Genomic DNA, 17,481 nt, shown 5'->3' with positions numbered 1-17,481 from the left:
TTCACTAAGATGATACAATTTCTTATCGATTGACCAGCTTTTTCGTATCTTTAAGACAATTTTTGTTTCTTTTAAAATCATGTTTTTGTTGTCTTTGGTTTATAATAGTTAATTTTGAAAAAAAAACTGTTTGGTATGTAAATCTATCACCATGGTTTGTTGCGAGGTTGACAGAAGAAAAACACTATAAAAACCGGATGACGTAGAGTTAAATTCGCTCATCGTCATCAGTCTTTTCTTTTTTTCTGCTGTTTATTGATATTTGGTGAACTGTAGTAATAAGCTATAAATAACAGATTTCTTAAAATATTGAATTGTAGGTTGTCGTATGCATTTTTGTATTTTTTTTTATTTTTGTTTGAGTGTTCTAATTAGAAAAAAGAACTTGATTCGTAAACGCAAACAAAAGAAGAAACTCCGACAGTCCCACTTGACTTCACTAGGCGTTTGATTTTATATTCTAGTACTATAAAATATTCTAAAAGGAAGAAGTTCAAAATTTTGTAAACGTTACATGTCAATTGTCAACACAAATAAACACAATAAACTGCGTTAGCAGTCGAGCACTACAAAAAAAATGGATGGATTACATCAATTAAATTGTATCAAAAAACTAAATAAAACTAATTTAAATGACTTATTAATAATTGATACAAAATATCTAATTTAACATCATTAATGATAATTGATATTAATATTAATTTATTTTACATCAATTCATCAAAATTGATGCAAGTTTATATTCGTTTGTATCACTTTCAAAATACTGATACAAATATATATATATTTCCCTCACTTAAATAATTTATGTATTTACTAACATCACTTAAAAATTTTAGGAAAAAAATTACATCAATAATAAATGATGCTAATAAAATTCATATAAATTACGCCAAAGTTAATTATGCGATTTAGTTTCAATTGTTAAAACTGATGTATTTTTACCTTAATTTGCCTCATTTAAAACATTTGAGACTAATAAAACCAATTTTACTTGAATAAAAAAACTTAAATATTGAAATAATTATGTTTGCATCAATTGTTAAGTAAACGATAGAATATATATATATCCAATAAACTGAGTGGTAATAAATTTCTATTGTGCGGGAGACTTTTAGCAAACATAATTGTTAACCGAAATTTATGGCAAGTAAAATATCTTCTAATTCAGATTCAAAATTTTTTGTTACAATATTTAGCATTGACAATAATATCTCCTAAGTGATAAAACCTACACGAGAATCAAAAGCTAAAAACAAACTTTTCCTCATCTTCGATGTCATATACATTAATGTGACATCAAACTTCTCTTTGAGTCCAGCACTCCAGCTTTCTCTGAATAAGCTCTATCTCTCCGGTGAAGATGTTGAACCTCTCCGCTAAAGAACACTCCTGTCGGCATCTCAAAGATTTGTTTTTCTAATGTGTTCCATATGATGATGATGTAGAGTTCTTGTACTGGTGCTTTACGGAGGAGACATGTTCTTCTTGCGAAGATTGGGAGTGAATCCAACCGGGGCATCTTTCTTTCACAGTAGTCCTGGTGCAGCACAGGTTAAATGTGTTTTTTCGTGGCGAATGGCTGTTTTGGTGAAGGAGAGTGATTAGTGTTGGATATGGGCTACGCCCAATATGCCACTCGGCCCAACGACACTCATTAGTTGCATTCTCGGCCCAGCAAGATTGGAAGCAGGTCATTAATTCCCGCAGAAGGGCAATCTCGGGAATTCGTAGAGGAAACCCTAAACTCTCTTAGGTCAACAGTCTCCTATAAAAGGAGAGGGCATTTATTGGGATCATCATCCTGACCCGCGGAAAATACCCCCAGAGCAATACTTTGCATCGAAAACTGCTATTATCTTTCGTATAACTCGTCTTGTTTTCAGTTCGTCATTTTAAGCTTACTAGTTCGTCTGTGGACTAACAAGCTCTAGCACGATTTGTTTAAGTGACGATCTCACGTTTTCCCCGATTAATAAAGGACTCGCTCGCTCTTTCCCACAAACTCTTTATTTGTTTAAACTGCGTAATCCTCGGTACAAACAACTGGCGCCCACCGTGGGGCAAGAGTAAAACGTTTCTTTTAACGACTCAAAACCGACGATCCTCACTTTCTCGAAATCTCGAAGGTCATGACGAACCCCAGCGAAAACTTCGACGAAGCAACGGAGCAACCAACGGGGCAGCGATGGGGGCGAACGAGAACGCGAACTGTTCCCCTGCCGAGTTCCCTGCCGAGCTCCCTGCCGAGCTCCCTGCCAAGCTCCCTGCCGAGCTCCCTGCCGAGCTCCCTGCCAAGCTCCCTGCCGAGCTCCCTGCCGAGTTCCCTGCCGAGCCCAGACGAGGGCCCACTGCCGAGCACAGTCTCTCCGCCGGCGCCTGACACATCCTCCGAGCCTCCCGTAGCTGCGCACGCCGGAGCCGGACCTGTCGCAGACCAGCTGGTTACCAGCGCCGCTGCCCTCCTAACCGCCGCTCTCACCAACGCTACCGTTCCCCCCAGCGCCGCTTCTCCCTTACCTGTACAAAGAAACAGACTCGACGATATGATGCAGATCATTCTCGGTCGTCTTGATGGCCAGGAAACACGAACGAACGAACGGCTCGAGGCCATCGCAGCCGCACAAGAGGCCTCGCAGAACCAAATCAGCAGGCTCCAACGAAGGAGGGGCGAGCGCCGAAACGACAGCAGTCCCGCCAACGAGAACGAGAATCCTCCCCCAGCGCAACCTTCTGTGGAGGACCGATACGACGGCCACAGACGCCGCCCGACATCCATTATCGTAGGATCTGTTGATCGCCGCGGTCGAGAGGAGCCAAATGAGGAGCTGCGAGACGGCCATGACCAAAGGAGCGGTAGCCCGCCGACTCCGACATTGCCGATCCAACAACAGCCCGAAGCCGACTTCAAGGATGAAACCATACGACGCCTAGAGGCGATGGTCCACGAACTCTCTTCCAGAGTCCATCAAGCCACGAGCTCTGCTCCCAACCTCGATCGAGTGCTCGAAGAAGTCCAACGCTCATCGTTCACGGCGCGAATCTCCCGCATTCAAGTCCGCTACGTAAACAAGTTCAAGTTCACCCCGTACAATGGATTAGACGATCCGAAACCATTTTTGACGTCAATGAGTTTTGCAATCAGCCGAACTCACTTTAGTGACGAAGAGTACGAGGCTGGCTGCTGCCAGCTGTTCGTTGAGAATTTAGCCCATGAGGCTCTAGGGTGGTTCTCCCGGCTCCCGCCGAACTCGATAGGGAGCTATCACGAGCTCACCACCGCCTTTCTCCAACACCACTCTACATTCATGATTCGGGGCGCGTCGAACGTCGATCTCTGGAACATGTTCCAGCGAAACAACGAATCTCTCCGAGATTTCATGGAGAGGTTTAAAAGAATCGTGTCAAAGCTCTCGATTGCCGACGACACAGCAATATCGGCTCTCCGAAATGCTCTCGCTCACGGCTCCCGATTTAGGGAAGATATCATAATACACGAGCCCCTGACCCTGGATGACGCACTACACCGCGCTAACAGATACATAGAGTTAGACGAAGAGAAGGCATCGAGGACAAACCGTCCAGAACCCCCGGCCCCTAAATCGTCCAAAGGAAAAGAGAAGGCACAAGACGAGCATCACGAGCCTCGACAACACTTCGACAAAGAATACACCGACAAGTTGGACAAAGGAAAGAAAGTCCAAACGTTTGCAGTTAGTAATCAAGATCCCAAGGCATCTTCATCAAGGCCCTGGAATAACAAGTGGGTCCGAGACCCATCAGGAAAGGGTGGCAACAAATATTGCGAATACCACAAGCGAGCAGGACACTCAACAGAAGAGTGCCGCACCCTCCAACAAATATTGCTCGACAAATTTAAAGAAGGCCATATTGACGTCGATCTCGAGCGACGACAAATAGCCGCTCACAGGGATAACCATTTCTTCAATCCTGAGAACGAAAACCCGAGCAAGCAATATAACGCCGCTCCCGCACCACAACCGAGACCTGAAATTCTACCTCCGCCCCCACCAACCCATAAAAGGAATCCCGAGCGAACTGAGGATGCCAACGCTCCGGCTCCACGCCGAAGAATAAACATGATCATGGGTGGTCTGGCGACTTGCTGTGACTCGGTCCGTTCTATCAAAGCTTATCGACGGGGACTAGAGGCCAAGCGAGGATGGTTAGCTCAAAGCACGCCACCTACTACGAACTCCGACCCAATCGTGTTCACAGAAGCCGACGCATCAGGTCTCACTGGACCTCATAACGACCCACTGGTGGTCGAAATGGAGATCGGCGAGAGCATGGTCACCAAAATCTTGATCGACACAGGAAGTTCGGTAAACGTCATTTTCAAAGACGTGCTCATTCAAATGGAAATAGACTTGCGGGCCACCAAACACGATGTTCAACCCCTCACCGGATTCGACGGCGACACAGTAATGACGGAAGGTACGATCATGCTGCCGGTCTATGTGGGCGGGACGATGCATTGTATCAACTTTGCTATCGTCGATAAGCCGATCGTATACAACGTCATCCTCGGCACTCCTTGGTTGCATAAGATGAAGGCCGTGGCGTCAACTTACCACTAGTGCGTAAAGTTCCCAACTCCTAGAGGAATATTTACACTACAAGGGGACCCGCTGGTAGCACGAACCTGCTTCATCATCGAGCGTCAACAACGACACGCCCGGACGTTCACCGTTTCGAACTCAGCCGAGCGCCCAGACGGTCGCGTTCGCCCTAACTCCGAATCAATCGTCCAAGTAAACATTGACTCTTTCGACGCAACTCGATGCGTGGGAATCGGAGCCGACCTACCACAACCAATCAAGGACGAGCTCGTAAAGTTCCTGTGCCAGAACGCAGCGACCTTTGCATGGAGCATGAACAGTATGACCGGCATCGACCCAAATGTAACATGCCACGAGCTCAATGTGGACTCGACGTTCAAACCGATAAAACAAAGGCGTCGAAAGCTCGGACCGGAGCGTACCGCCGCCGTTAACGAGGAGGTCAAGAAATTACTCGAGGCTGGATCCATCCGTGAGGTTAAGTATCCTGACTGGCTGAGCAATCCTGTAGTGGTTAAGAAAAAGAACGGCAAGTGGCGAGTGTGTGTCGATTTTACCGATCTCAACAAGGCATGTCCAAAGGATAGCTTTCCCCTGCCACGCATCGACCAACTAGTCGAGGCAACCGCGGGGAACGAGCTCTTGTCATTCATGGATGCGTACTCCGGATACAACCAAATTATGATGCACAAGAACGATCAGGAGAAAACGGTCTTCATCACCGATCAAGGAACTTATTGTTACAAGGTTATGCCATTTGGCCTCAAGAACGCTGGTGCAACCTATCAGCGTCTCGTCAACCGCATGTTTGCCGAGCAGCTCGGACGAACCATGGAAGTTTACATCGATGATATGCTGGTCAAGTCAACCCAGGCCGTTGATCACGTCTTGCATCTCGCTCAGCCAAGTGTTCGTTCGGCGTGACTTCTGGAGAATTCTTAGGATACCTCGTCACGAAGAGAGGTATCGAAGCTAACCCGAAACAAATTTCGGCGCTCACCAACCTTCCATCTCCACGCAACACCCGAGAAGTTCAGCGCCTCACCGGGCGGATCGCTGCCCTGAACAGATTTATTTCACGCTCTACCGATAAGTGTCTACCTTTCTACCAGTTGCTTCGTAGCAACAAAAAGTTCGAATGGGATGAGAAGTGCGAGTCTGCTTTCCAAGAACTCAAGCACTACCTAGCTACTCCCCCTGTCCTAGCAAAGCCCGATCAGGGCGAAACTCTATATCTGTACATCGCTGTCTCCGGTTCGGCGGTCAGTGGCGTACTAATCAAGGAGGACAGAGGAGAACAACACCCAATCTTCTATGTGAGCAAAAGCTTAGACGGAGCCGAGCTCCGATATCCCACGTTGGAAAAACTCGCTTACGCTGTAGTAATTTCGGCCAGGAAGCTTCGGCCGTATTTTCAGTCCCACACTGTTGAAGTCTTAACCAACCAACCTCTGCGAACCATCCTCCACAGCCCCAGTCAATCAGGCCGCCTGGCGAAGTGGGCAGTGGAACTCAGCGAGTACGACATCGAATATAAAAACCGCACTTGTGTAAAATCTCAGCCCCGAGCTAGAGTTCGGCTGTCCGCGAGAGGAGAAGTGGACACTGCACGTGGATGGCGCATCCTCTCGTCACGGCTCCGGGATCGGCATTCACCTCGTCTCGCCAACGGGCGAAGTACTCGAACAATCGTTCCGGCTCGCCTTTCCCGCCTCCAACAACGAGGCCGAGTACGAACCCCTAATCACCGGAATGCGATTGGCAAGTGGAATAGGGGTGAAAAAGATACAAGTCTTTTGTGACTCACAGCTGGTAATTCACCAGTTTAGCGGCGATTACGAGGCGAAGAATGACCGCATGGATGCCTACCTCCGAGTTGTCCAAGATATGTCCAACAATTTTGAGACATTCGAGCTGAACAAAATTCCCCGAAGTGACAACGCACCGGCCGACGCTCTGGCCGTCCTCGCATCCACTTCCGATCCCGACTTACGCCGAGTAATCCCTGTCGAGAGCATCGATCGACCAAGCATCAATCTCCTCGCGCACGCCGAGCCCAGCATCCAAGATAAGAAAAAGAAACAACAGCTCATCGAGCACGAGACTTTCAGCGATCAAGTCTCGAAAAAGCAAAGAACAGAGGACAGCGACCCCATACTCACGCTATTCGTCATCGAACCACCGACAAATGTGCCACCTGTGGAGTGCTCGGCCGAGCAGGGATCCGCAACCAGCGAAGGACGAACCTCATCGTCTCAGGAACAATCGTCACCATCTCACGAGCAAGCGTCATCATCGCACGCCCAACCCAATCCTGAACTTCACGAGCGACCACACGATTGGCAAGAAGAAATCCATTGTTTTATCGCAGACGGTATCGTCCCTTCAGACAAGTGGGAGGCCCGGCGCCTTCGAACTCGCTGCGCGCATTACACACTTCTCGATGGCAACATCTTCCGTTGGACAGCATCTGTTACACTTTTGACTTGCGTCGGTCCCGAAGGAATCAACGATGTAATGAGAGAGGTTCATGAAGGTTCCGGCGGTAATCACTCAGGAGGTCGCGCGCTCGCACAACGCATACGCAACAATGGTCATTATTGGCCAACAATGAACGACGATTGCGATAAGTTCGTCGCTAGATGCGAGAAATGCCAGCGCCACGCTCCGATCATCCACGCGCCAACCGAACTGTTGAGAACGACCTCTCCACCATATCCTTTTATGCGATGGGCAATGGATATCGTTGGACCTCTCCCTGCGTCCCGTCAACAAACGAAGTCCAGAAATTTGTGTGGAAGAACATCATCTGCAGGCACGGAATTCCGTATGAGATCGTCACCGACAACGGCGCGCAATTCACTTCGCTCCAATTCGAAGGTTTTTGCGCGAAGTGGAGAATCCGTTTGAGCAAGTCGACCCCCCGCTACCCACAAGGCAACGGACAGGCCGAAGCGACCAATAAGACCATCATTGACGGACTAAAGAAACGACTCGAAGATAAGAAAGGTCTCTGGGCCGACGAGCTCGATGGCGTTCTATGGTCGCACCGAACTTCCCCGCGCCGATCAACGGGAAGGACACCGTTCTCCCTTGCGCATGGAATGGAAGCCCTCGCACCAGAGGAAATCGGCGTACCTAGCTTACGACGCTCAATGCTCGTGCACGATCCCACTCTCAATACTAAGATGATGCTTGATACCCTCGACACCCTTTAAGAAGAACGCGACAAGGCTCTTCTTCGAATTCAGAACTATCAACAGCAAGCCGCTAAATATTACAACAAGAAGGTGAAGCCACGCCACTTCGACGAAGGCGACCTCGTCCTCCGAAAAGTCTTCGAGAACACGGCCGAGCTCAACGCAGGAAAAATGGGCGCTCATTGGGAAGGCCCATACCTGATTTCCAAGGTCGTCACCCCCGGCGTCTACCAGCTGCTCGCCATGGACGGCACACCAATCCCTCGCTCATGGAATTCCGGCAACCTTAAACGCTATTACCATTAGAACTCGCTTACAAAAAAAAAAAAAAAAAAAAAAAAAAAAAAAGAACGCTCGTACTACCGAGCTCTCCCTTTGTAATACGAACTACGAATGGCTTGATCCCTTTTCTAAGGGTACGTAGGCAGCCCGTCACACGGCACAGCTATACCAAAAAATTAAAAATAAAAGTTTCAACCTATCAAAACACACGAGCTCTCTCGAACGAGTCCGTCTCCGCGAGATGTCCAGCTCTTACATCGACCCTCTGGCCAAGGGAACGATTTAAAACGCGTTCCTCATGGATGCAGCAGTGAAATAATCTGCATAAATAAGCCGACCCAGATCGCATTCAGCTAGCAGGCGGTTAAGTTTGTATAAGCAAAGTTCTTACTTGCACTCTCTTGCCGACCTCGTGGCACACACAGGGTAAGCCGGACACCAGAGCCGCACCTAAAAGGTACGACGAGCTCATCTCAACTACCACCCTAAACATTTGGTATTCGAAACACGTAACAGGATAAGCCAGGAGACGTCTTGCACCGTAAAATACAACTCGATACCAAAGATAGGAAATACACAAAAACATTTTCATTCAATAAACATCCTTATTTCAAAAAAAAAAAACACAAAAGACAAGGCAACGAAAGCCAAACACGAAAAGCCACATTCGGCAAACAAAACTAACAAAACGAACAAGTCTCAAAGTGCAAACTTAGTCTTCAAATCCCAGATCGGCATCGGAGGGTTTATCAAACTCGAGCTCGGAAATTTCACATGCCAGACCTGGCACTCCCTCCGCAGACTTTCCAGCGTGTCCATCGGGACATTCGCACCCCTAGCAGCCATCTCCTCGAGATACGAGCGAATCCCCTCAGCACGGTTGCTTTCAACGAAGAAATGGTCCGTGCACTCTAACTGAATAATATAACGACGCAATATGTTGACCCGAGTCCGGCATGCATCGAGCTCGGGCCGACCTTCAAAGGGCCTGCTCCCAATAGGATCGAGATCGTCCGGTTCAAGGACGGGAATCTCCACCTCAGCCATTGACTCCTCACGACGAGAGCGCTCCTCTAACAAACGATCCCACCTCCATTTCGGGACCAAAAATCCCTCGTCGATCATAGTTTCAAGATATCCGATAACTCCGTCAACACGATGAAACCAGAAATGACGCTCGAACTTTCGACGCGTAGCAAGAATGTAAGCTCTCAACCTCTGGATCTGAGCACGATAAAACTCCATCTCGGAACGAATTACGTCGTCGGACCTCACGGAGAGCCGCTCTCGCGCCCTCCTCAGCCACGCCGACCTCGTTTTCACAGGCATATTACCGATCTCAACTACCCTTCAAAAGGAGAGATTTATCTTTAAAACAAGAAAGGAGGATGATGAGAAATGAGCAACTTGAAGGCCAATTTATAGAACAAATAGTGCAATTTTCGAGGCAAAGCAATCAATACCGCAATTCTCGAAGAACACATCCATAGAACGATGGACACATATCATAAAATCAGCAGACAACACATAAAACAAGTCCAATCATAATGCAAAGGTTCAAAAAGAAAAATACATCGCCTAAACGGCCCAACATCCGTTACCAAACGGGAATAGGTCCTAATAGAACAAGATAAAAGCAAGTCACTGCTCAGCAGCAACCTGAGCGTCCGATCCCGCAGGTGCCCCTGCCATGACGACCTCCTCTCCTACGATCACGGGAACCTCCGCCGCCTGAAGGTTCGTAGGAACGATCGCAGTCTCTGGGAGAGCCTCGAGGTCGCTGTCCAGAACGTCGGCGATATCGAAACCAAGAACCTTGTCCTCCCACATCTTCGCATCAGCCTCCAAGCCGAGCAAAGTCTTCGACGGAACGATCGTACCACTATTCGCCAACTCCTGAAGACAATCATAGGTGCCGCTCACCTGGCTCAAGGTCAGAAGGGACTCCTGCGCGGCTCTGTTATCAAGAATATGCTTCCTCATCCTCTCAATACGAGACCTGTAGCCAGCAACCTCGACGTCGATGCCATGCCGCTCCGCTTGCAGCTGCTGCAACTGCGCCTTCTGAAACGCGTGATCAACCTCGAACTGCTCGAGACGAGAGCGAGAAGCGTCAAGAGAAGCCTTGAGATCGGCTACTTGCTTCCTGAAACCGGCATTTTGCTTCGTGAGAACAGTAGAAACCCCTCGCTCTTTATCGAGATCCTGACGAAGCTCCTCAGCCGATCTCCTCGATGGTTCAGAAGTACGAGAATCAGCAAGTTGCTTCTCCAGCTCGGCAATGCGACGCTCGTACGAGACGACCATGCGGTTCACGCCACCACCATCCAGAAATGCGAGGAATAAAGAATTAAGATAATAATTGAGAAAATTCAATCAAAAAATAAAGACAAATGCCAACCTGGAAGTGTTTCCGAGCCCACGATCTATACAGCTCGGGATCGTAGAGAGAACCCACAGAGGGGAGCGGGTCAAACGACCCGCGAACCTTGCTAGCGAGCTCACCACAAGCAACAGCGTTGTTGATGAACAACTCATCCTTCGTCTTGTAAGAAAAGGAGAATGAATCATCAATCTCAGTGGTGTCGCGCGGAATACCATCCCTCCTAGATCTCTTGGACGATTCGGGCTCGGGAACAACCACCTCACCATGAGAAGCCCTCTTCCTCGATGGAGTAGGACGCCCAGAATCAGCGACAACGATCGCTAGAGCATCAGAAGCCTCGCCACGTGACTTCTGCCCACGCGGAACGACAGCAGGAACCTTGGCAGCCCTTTTGTCAGCACGGGTGGCGCCAACCTCCGCCGACCTCAGATCCCCTGCAACTCGCGGATCGGCACCTCCACCCGGCGACGGGTCGGCAACTTCAGTGTCTGCAGCACGCAAAGAAGACCCAGCTTCAACGGCCTTCTTGAACTGATCGACGTATCGAGGAAGACGAGTGTTAACTTTTCCCATCCCTAAGCGCGGTAGGCCTAAAAAGGAAAACAAAAGTATAACAATCCAATAACCATTAAGGAAAGCAACAATCGATACAACAAAATGAGGAGGAAACTCACGAGATCTCTGAGTAATCGAAGGCAATTGAAGTGCCCCTAGTGTTCGAATCTGTCTAAGATTATCGAAAAAACCTGGAGGATGAGCGCGCAAACGGACGACAGGCTCTGCAAACACCAACAAAAACAAGGAAAGGGTCAGAAGCCAGTCGGGTGACAGTCAAACAAGTACGAGTAAGAAACTATGAAGCTACCGGAAAACATATTCCACTCAGTAGCACAAAACACATCAAGATCGTCAAACGAAATCTCGTCCCGCTTGACAAAGAAAAAATAACGTTGCCAACGACGAATCTTTTTCTCGGCCCCGACGATTATCTGATGACCCGATCTAGCACTGGTGTAGAAGTATCCCGGACTACCTCTAACTTTTGTGAACTTGGTCGCCTCTTCCAGAAAATGCACGTCAACCTCTATACCACAGTTGGTATCAAGTATCGCCAAACCGACCGCATTACGGATACCCCCCACAGAAAGCTGAGAAATGGCGATCCTACGCCTCGCACAATAGCGTATCAAAAACTCCGACAAAGGGAACCAAAGACCGCATTCAGTAAAGTAATGCTCAAAAAGCGCGATGAAACCTGTCGGAGGCGTCCAAGGACGTTCGTGAGACTCAGGAACCCGGAAAACCAATCCCTCGGGCATCTTACACCACCGCGCCATCTCGGCAATACTATCCGATGTGCACAACGAAGGACCGTGATCGGCCGGACCGATTGAAAGATCGGCACCAATCGACGTAGCACTGAGACCCAAAACAGCCGAACGAGGATCAGTATCCTCGGCCGGAACAACATCCATAGGACTCCCACCAGAACCACTATCGCTATCCCCGCTGAAATCGAGAATATCAGCGAAACTGTACTCGTTGGCCAGACTGTCGAGATCTCCACACTCTGCTCCAATGTCGATACCAACGTCATCGAAAACATCTTTATAAACCCCGTATTCTTGGGAGAAAGCGCGTCGGATTCCCGCAAGAGTTTTACCACGCGCGTGCGTTGGCAATCGGCAGCTCGTCGGAGGACGGCAATCTTTCCTGTGAGACACGCCGACCTCGCGACCTCCCATCATAAGATCGGGATCGCCGTCATCAGAGTCGGCGTCGTTCGCACAACAACCGTTATTGAAACCATCAAATCGACCTACGGAGGCCTCTACGCCAACCTCGGCTCTGCCCAAACGCAACCTCCTCCTCTGTCAGATCGATCCCCACTGCTCGCGCCGAGCTCAAAACCAACCGGCCGATCTCCTTCCTCGCCATTGGAACCAATCAAAAACGCGCCGACCTCACTAGATTTGCGACCGACGGATCCCATCGCCCACTCATGCGATCTGCCGAGCTCACCCTCGACCAGCCGACCTCGGAGATCTCCACCATCGGGAGGATCTATGCCGGCATTGCCCAACCTCGCCTCACGGTTGCCGACCGCGCAGCCGGCATTATCGAGGGACAGCGCCGAGCTTCGTACGGCGGAACTAAGGGGAGGCGCCGAGCTCCATTTGGCGGAGTCACCCTCGACGGATGCGTGCTCCGACGAGGAACGGCCGATCTCACAAGGCCGAGCTGAACGATCCACAGTGGCGGTCGAGCTCCGTTTAGCGAAATCATCTTCGCGGCCGACCTCGCAGTCGGCGGAATCGAGTGCCGGCGCCGAGCTTTGTATGATGGAGTCGAGAGGCGGCGCCGAGCTCCATTTGGCGTAGTCCCCCTCGACGGATGCGTGCTTCGACGAGGAATGACCAATCCCACAAGGCCGAGCTGAACGATCCACGGTGGCGGCCGACCATTGCCGATCCAAATAATCCGACGGTATTGAGCCGACCATCGGCGATCTCACGATGGGAAGCTCGGCGGCGGATGCTAGGTTTCCAAGGGAATGTGACCAAACAAAGGGGAGAGAAAAGTAGAGAGAGAAAGAAGTGAAAGCATAAAAAAAAAATAAAAAGATAGAGAGAGAAAGTTACCTTTTTATGGAGAAGAGGAAGTGAAGAAAAAGGAGGAGAAGGAGAGACATAAATAAGTAAATAAAACGGAAATTTTACTGTCGTAATCCGTCACCTCGATCTGCGACATGCCCCATTTCCGGAAATTCATCGAATACCGCGCTCAAAGTAAGGACCGTTGGATATGCACGGAATTTCTCGAAAGACGAGCCTGGCATCTACAAAAAGAGCTACTACAGCAATTTCTTCCCTAAAGGCAAACCGAGACAATCTGTGCCGAGCAGGCATATTACGGACAATTTAAGCATGCCCGCCGATCGCAGAAAGACTGCCACTCTCCGGACTAAGGGGGGGACTATTGTTGGATATGGGCTACGCCCAATATGCCACTCGGCCCAACGACACTCATTAGTTGCATTCTCGGCCCAGCAAGATTGGATGCAGGTCATTAATTCCCGCAGAAGGGCAATCTCGGGAATTCGTAGAGGAAACCCTAAACTCTCCTAGGTCAACAGTCTCCTATAAAAGGAGAAGGCATTTATTGGGATCATCATCCTGACCCGCGGACAATACCCCCAGAGCAATACTTTGCATCGAAAACTGCTATTATCTTTCGTATAACTCGTCTTGTTTTCAGTTCGTCATTTTAAGCTTACTAGTTCGTCTGTGGACTAACAAGCTCTAGCACGATTTGTTTAAGTGACGATCTCACGTTTTCCCCGATTAATAAAGGACTCGCTCGCTCTTTCCCACAAACTCTTTATTTGTTTAAACTGCATAATCCTCGGTACAAACAATTAGGGACGGTGGCTTGTTGAGAGGTGTAGTTTCTTGACCGCGGAGCGCGGAAGCAGTGGTTGTTATGGCTGGGCTTAAGATTCTGGCCGGAGTTAAGATTTTGGCCGCTTGAGTTGCCGTAATCTCTTTTATTATCCTCTCTAATTTTTTTTATTAAGTAATTTTGTTGTTTTGGTCAACTATTGTAATTTAATTATTATTTTTGTAATTGTACATTTGTACCACAATTTCTTCAGTTATTTTAATTTAGACGAAAAGTATTCTATTTTATTTTTAATTATTTATGTAAATGACTCAATTACCAAATTTATTTATAAAAATTGAAATTAATTTTAACATCGATTTATTAAAATCAAATAACAAACCAAAATTAATTTTAAATAATTAATAGAAATATTTAACATCATTTATTATAACCGTAACACATACTCACGTTATTTATAATAACCGATGCAAAATTTAGATCACTTTTTGTAACTGATACATGTTAACATCATTTAAGAAAATCGATGTAAATATTTTGTATATTAACATCAGTTTCAGTAAACCGATGCAAATTATTTGCATCAACAAAATGTAAATCATTTGTTAAATTGATGTAAATAATTTTTATATCATTTAAATCTGATACAAATATATAAAATAAATGATGTTAAACAGTTATTTTTTTGTAGTGGAGGTTTAATTCTTAAGTTCCTTATTATTTCGTTGTCTATATAGTTTAATTTTTCATCCTTCACAATTTAATTTTTCATCTTTCATACGATGAATGTCGAGAATAGGTGAACAAATAAGGACTATAACTTCATTGCCAAGAACAATATAAAAACCAATAGTCAAAAGCTTGAATCTGAAGAAATTGTGTAAAAAGGCCAGATGATCACTTGTAAGTTACACATCACAAAATAAGGTTAAATACTTGGATGGGACTCACAAGATTGCACCGCGTGTGGATCATAATCTATAACACCGACAGTTCACCAACTTCGGAGCATTTAGAGATTTACAAAACTAGTACACCTTCGAATAATCTATTGTTTTTAATCTATACATACCTTTAACAAATTCGTGTGTGTATATATATATGCCGGATTATCGAAGCGTAACAACAACAACAAAATACCAATTTGTATGTACGAATGATATACAAGATTAGGGGATTATTTGTGACTATTAGAATTGAATAAATATAGCTAGAATTTCAAACGAATGGTTTGTAAATGAATGCATGCATAAATAGGCTTCTTTTCTTTTTTTTTACTGGTAAGAAATAAATTATGGAGAGAAAAATCTGCTCACGCTTAGTTGTTGTCAAATTCCCAGTAGAGAAGAGTTGGTGAATTGTTTTTTCTAAAGTCAAGACAGTTAATGTCATAAATAGTTTAAACTGTTTTTGTCAAAAGTATGCTAAAAGTAAAAATTAAACCCGGCTAATTAATCTCTGTTTAAAGTATTAGCGAATACCCACCAAAACATGTCGCGAGTTAGAACCATAATCGCTGTCAGAAAGGTCTATTGGAATCATCAGGTGTCGTGAGACCATTAGTTATAAATATAATTAGTCAAATTATTGAGAGACTTAGGTTTCCACCTACAATATCATGTGTTTATAAATTATACTCCCTCCCTTTCATAATATAGAATGTTTTAGAAGTTTTTCTTTGTTTCATAATATAAGATGCTTTCAACTTTTTAAGTAATTTTTAGATTATTTTTATATTTTCTTATTATTTATTTTATGCAGTCTTGTTTATGATTGGTTGAACTTTTTTAAAGTGGTTATTTTTTAATCTACGTGTTTTCATTCAAAACATCTTATATTTTGAAACGGAGGGAGTAATTTACAAAGAGCTAGGTTTGTTTTAGTTAACTGTTAAAATTTCAGAAAATACGAATTGAGTTCATTTATAAAAATAAGACTAGTGTTTTGGATGGTGGACTTGTTTTTTTCAATATTTGGAACAATCTTTTAAAAAAAATAAAAATTACAAAGACAATAGATGAATTCAGATTTATAATTAACGACTTCAACTGTAGAGATTATTTGTTAGAAATGTCTTTTTTGAGATATTTTTTTTTCAAAAATACTTCTTCTTTTTTTCAAGATACCTCTTTTTTTTTAACTTTTTATTTTTGCTCTCTTTTACACAATTACAATATGTTAAACTAATTTTTAGAATTGTTTTAGGTTTATGTTCTCTATTTTACATTTAAATTATAGTTTATAGGAGGTACGGTTTAGTATTTGGGGTTTAGGTTTTACAAGTTAGTCATTATATATACTCCTTCCGTTTCATAATATAGGATGTTTTAGAAGTTTTTGTTTGTTTCATAATATAAGATGTTTTCAATTTTTGAGGCAACTTTTAGACTAATTTTATATTTTCTTATTATTTATTTTATGCAGTCTTGTTTTTGATTGGTGAAACTTTTTAAAAGTAAACATTTCTTATTATGCGTGCTTTGGCTTAAACATCTCATATTTTGAAACGGAGGGAGTATTAAAAAGGGATATTTTTGAAAATAGAAACTATGAAAGAGTATTTTTGAAAAGTGACATAGAAAAAATAATATTTTTGATAAGACTATCAAAATAGAAAGAATGCATGCTTAGAAAATTTTATGTAAGTTTTTAGTTTCTAAGTATGCATTCTTTCTATTTTGATAGTCTTATACTCTTAGATGGTAACTTTACTTCCACCAAAGGAAAAAGTTAATATTTACGGTGATGGAAATGTTAAAGGTAAATAAGAAAGTTTCTCTTTCTCTCTCTCTTTCAATATTAGATTTTATACCAATCAATTTTTAACCGTTTTATTGCATAGTGGTGTTTGCGGATGAGGATGATATCGCAAAATATACTGCAAAGACACTAAATGATCCGCGGACACTAAACAAAACCGTGAACATCAGACCTCCCAACAACGTTCTCACGAATTAGTTCAGATATGGGAAAAGCTTACAGGAAATGAACTGGACAAAACCAATATTTCTGCCAAAGACTTCCTTGCCAACATTGTTTAATCATGTTGGCAAGGTTAAGGTTACATAAGTCTAATCATAGTGTAACATATATATGTAACTTAATGGGCAGGTTAAGGTCCATCTGGAAAATAAAGACTACATATAAAAAAACAAAATTGTTTCCTTGTAACATAATTTTATTTTATTTCCTTTACATGTGTGTATGTAGAAATGGAGATTCCACACCAAGCGGGGATAGGACATTTCTATCACATCTTCTACGAAGGATGTCTCACTGATCACGAAGTCGGAGAAGACGAAGAAGCTTCTTGTCTTTATCCGGACGTGAAGTACAAACGCATGGTTGATTACTTAAGAATGTTTCTCTGATTGACTTGATCAAATTATATCTAGCTATTCTAGATACAAATATCTATAATGAGTATAACTACTCTCTTGTGCAGGATAGAATGATAGGTGTAGGTTAAGCTATTATTAGGCTCATGTTAGCTTAACCTTATGTTGTATATAAACAGAGAAGACTGTACAGTTTACAATTAATGAAAATTAGAATCTTGTTCACTCAGCTCAATCTAGAGTTTGTTATAGTCTGTTATGGTATCAGAGCTCTCCGATCATGAGTGCCT

At 44.8% G+C, this 17,481-nt stretch overlaps 1 long non-coding RNA gene across 1 annotated transcript; it reads left to right on the top strand.

Annotated features, from left to right (window-relative positions):
* The first annotated feature begins 1,124 nt into the window (after positions 1-1,124).
* LOC147928289 (uncharacterized) lies at positions 1,125-14,127 on the top strand. Its single transcript, XR_015580481.1, has 2 exons — positions 1,125-1,607; positions 13,874-14,127. It is a non-coding gene; the product is annotated as an uncharacterized LOC147928289 (long non-coding RNA).
* The last annotated feature ends 3,354 nt before the right edge of the window (positions 14,128-17,481 follow it).

The sequence above is a fragment of the Camelina sativa genome, chromosome 14 (assembly GCF_030686135.1).
Source record: "Camelina sativa cultivar CO46 ecotype springtype chromosome 14, ASM3068613v1".
NCBI lineage: Eukaryota > Viridiplantae > Streptophyta > Magnoliopsida > Brassicales > Brassicaceae > Camelina > Camelina sativa.
Note: the sequence above shows the minus strand (reverse complement) of the source record. Positions and strands in the feature narration are given on the sequence as shown.